This window comes from Salvia hispanica, chromosome 1, assembly GCF_029641045.1.
Source record: "Salvia hispanica isolate PSC_SH4W2 chromosome 1, Shi_PSC_v1, whole genome shotgun sequence".
Taxonomy (NCBI): domain Eukaryota; kingdom Viridiplantae; phylum Streptophyta; class Magnoliopsida; order Lamiales; family Lamiaceae; genus Salvia; species Salvia hispanica.
In genome coordinates, this window is record NC_142692.1 from 54908212 (window position 1) to 54911628 (window position 3417).

Here is a 3417-nt window from a genome sequence, read left to right on the forward strand (position 1 = left end):
AGACTTTGTTAAGTTACTTATTCATTTAAACATGTAATAAAGATTCATTAAATATAAAACATAACAACATTATGACAAAAAAATCTGTTTATTCCTTCGGAAAATAAAATAAGATTTTTAACAGTATTCAATCACTCGAAAGATGATTTCTAGTATACAAACTCTAACAAGTTTCTGATATAACATGGTGGGTCACTCTAAATTTATTTTATTTCCTTTATCTTAGTGTTGAGAGTTTTACACAGCACGTAATCTATATTTCATTTCATGGCGCAGCAATTTGATGGCATAACTTAGCTAACTGATTGCTGAACACGCTCAATCTCAATCTCATTATAACAATGACGACGTCCAACGCTCTTTGCTTGTTCTTGATCATCTTTATATGTTCAACAATCAAAATCACAAGCGCCTCTACAGCTGCATACACCGCCACAGAATTAATCCTCCTAAGCTGCGGTGCATCAACAATCACAACCGACATCAGCCACCGGGTTGGGACAGCGATGAAGGTTCAAAAACGTGCCATCAAATGCCCCTTCCATCTCTTCAACTTCCGATGCTTCCACTATGGAACCTTCGGTCTACTCAGTCCCTTACAAGACTGCTCGTGTCTTCCACTCCCCTTTCACATACACTTTCCCCCTCAGTCCAGGCCAGAAATTCCTTCGCCTTTACTGGTACCCCAACGTTTATTCTGACGCTCATCAATCTCTGTTCTCCGTCACTGCTAATGGCTTCACCCTGTTTAGAAACTTCAGTGCTTTCCTTTATTCCAATTATTTAAGACGAGCTTCGTTTAAGATGGAGTTCATCCTTAATATTGGAGGAACCAAAAGACTTGATTTAACCTTCACCCCTCATCCAAACTCTTCTGCTTTTGTAAATGGTATCGAAATTGTGTCGATCCCTGATAAACTCTACCTTTCGGAAGAAGACGTGTCAATCAAATTTGAGGATGACTTGTTTTATCTCAACAGCAACACTGCTTTGGAAAATATATACAGGCTGAACGTTGGCGGCGCCGCGGTTCTGATCGAAGAAGATAGTGGGTCCACTCGCGGCATGTTTCGGGGCTGGAGTCCTGATGATGACTACATATTCTGCTGTGATTATGGGTGGACGCCGCATAATGAGCAACTTGTGATCAACTACACCGATCTTACTCCTCCCTATACTGCTCCGTGTATAGTACACGTATCTACTAGAATAATGACCAACATCAGCTTAAGTTTAGACTGGAGATTTCCTGTTGATTCTGGATTCTACTATCTGCTTCGCTTCCACTTTTGTGAATTTCTGGCTGGAGTTAGAAACGTAAACGAGAGAGTGTTTGATATAAAGATCAATAATAAAACAGCAGGTCTTCGAATCGATGTCATCTCATTGGCGGGTGGCCCCGATATTCCCATCTTCATAGACTACGTAACATGGGTTCCCGATGATGGTAATCGTGGAAAGGAAAACCTGCTGCTATCTCTGGTGCCTTCCCGTGGCACAGAACCAAAATTTGCTGGCGCTTTGCTAAATGGTTTGGAAATTTTCAAACTCAATGATTCGGAAGGAAGCTTTGCAGGATCCAACCCTGAACTCAAGATCGATCCACCGCCAAAGTCAGTAGCGTTGAACATGCCAGCGAAGAAAAAAGCCCGTTTTATGATATACACTGTGGTGGGGAGTGTTATTTTCTTGATTTTGGTGGTTGCAGCCGTGATTTTCTTGATTCACCGGCGGCAGCGGAAATTGAAGGATGCTGCTAAGAGTATCACCAAGTCATCGTGGGTTCCACTATCGACGCATTCAAGGTCCACTGCAAGAACAAGCAGCTCAGGCGTCTCCCTGCCTTGTGATATATGCAGATACTTCTCCATCAACGAGATCAAGACAGCCACCCACAACTTCGACGACAACTTCATCATCGGCAGGGGAGGCTTTGGCAACGTCTACAAAGGCCTCATCGACGATGCTGCTACCACTGTCGCAATCAAAAGGCTCAACTCCACCTCCAGACAAGGCGCTCGCGAGTTCCTTACTGAGATTGACATGCTCTCCAGACTTCGCCACGTCCACTTGGTCTCCCTCATCGGCTACTGCGACGACTACGGCGAGATGATCCTAGTATACGACTACATGATACACGGCACCCTCCGCGACCACATCTACAACTTTGCCATTTCGCCCCTAAGGTGGAAGCAGCGCCTCCAAATCTGCCTTGGCGCCGCCAGGGGACTCTACTACCTCCACACCGGCGCCAAGCGCGCCATCATCCACCGCGACGTCAATTCCACCAACATCCTTCTGGATGATAAATGGGTGGCCAAGGTATCCGACTTCGGCCTCTCCAAAGTGGGCCCAGCCGCAGGCAGTCAAACACACATCAGCACAGTTGTGAAAGACAGCTTCGGTTATGTAGACCCAGAGTACTACCGCACGCAACAACTAACTCTAAAATCCGATCTGTACTCATTCGGGGTGGTGATGTTCGAAGTGTTATGCGGAAGGCCACCAATAATCGCAACCTTGCCAATGGAGCAAGCGAATTTAGCAGAGTGGGCAAAATTGTGTTGTAAGAAAGGGACAGTTGATAAGATAATTGACTCCAATCTCAAGGGGCAGATTGCGCCTGAATGCTAAGCTTAGCATGCCTCAGAGACAAGGGGATTGATCGGCCATCGATGAATGGCATTGTTTGGAAACTGGAATTTGCAATGCAGCTTCAAGTGTCGGCAGAGGACAGAGGTGAAGGCAAAGACGATGGGTTCACAGCCATGAGCCCCTCGCTTCCATTACTCGGGATTGGTTCGTCTTCGTCTAACACGTTTTCGAGATCAAGGAGCACCGAATTTCTCTGAGCTCATCAACCCCTTGGGCCGTTGAGGTCAATTTTCGGTGTTCACCGTTGTATTTTACTCAATGCAAAATGGAGTAATTTTATTTGAACTTACTTTAATTTTGTTTACTGTGCTAGGACATATGCAGTATATTGTCATGTGGCCTAAATGAATAAATATGTTAACTATGTATGGAGAAGAAGATGTTTCCCGTCTACTCCTTCCCTCTGTCGATAAATATTTTATTTTTATCTACTTGGATTTTAATTAATTTTATGTTTTTATAAAACTAAAATTATACATAAAATTAGTGAAATGTGAGTCTTATTTATAAATTGATTTTATAATAAAATATGAATTAATTAAATTAATAGTATGTGAAGTCAACTTGTCAAAAAAATTAAAAATGGATTAAAACATTTACGGACAGTGAAAAAGACAGTGGAAAAAGAAAAAAATTACATTTAATGGACAGTCCTTCCTTTCAGCCAAAATTGACGCGTTTCTTTTGCACGGAGATCAAACAAAAATATGTTTATCGTCTTAAATGGAAAGAGAATAAAATATGATTGACAATAAAATAGTG

The 3417-nt window shown here is 42.6% G+C and overlaps 1 pseudogene; it reads left to right on the forward strand.

The window, feature by feature from the left end:
- Positions 1-259: 259 nt before the first annotated feature.
- LOC125185243 (receptor-like protein kinase FERONIA pseudogene) lies at positions 260-3102 on the forward strand (annotated as a pseudogene).
- The last annotated feature ends 315 nt before the right edge of the window (positions 3103-3417 follow it).